Below are 383 nucleotides of genomic sequence, written 5' to 3' on the forward strand. Positions count from 1 at the left end.
TGCATCGGCAGGCGGACTCTCAACCACTGCGCCACCAGGGAAGCCCTGCTCTGTCTTCTTTACACACACTCTCAGAAACAGCAGAACCTGTCCCACTGGAATATTACTTCATCAAGCAAATTGAGAACATTATCCTGTACTCTTCGCAAGTGGCTGAATTCCTTCCCAAACATAACAGCTTATCTGTGGTCACTCCCATCCTTTCAGCCTTCTGTCCAGTCTCTCCAAGGGTGAGGCATCCCCATTTCCATTCAAAACCAACTTCTCCCAGCTTCATCCGACTCCATGTATTGCTAATTATCCCTTTTCTCCTGTATTCTTTCTCTCCCTAATGGATCTTTACCCTTGGCCAATAAATATACTGAAATCTCTTCCATCCTTAA

The sequence above is a fragment of the Lipotes vexillifer genome, unplaced genomic scaffold, assembly GCF_000442215.2.
Source record: "Lipotes vexillifer unplaced genomic scaffold, Lipotes_vexillifer_v1.1 scaffold325, whole genome shotgun sequence".
NCBI classification, from domain to species: Eukaryota; Metazoa; Chordata; class Mammalia; order Artiodactyla; family Lipotidae; genus Lipotes; species Lipotes vexillifer.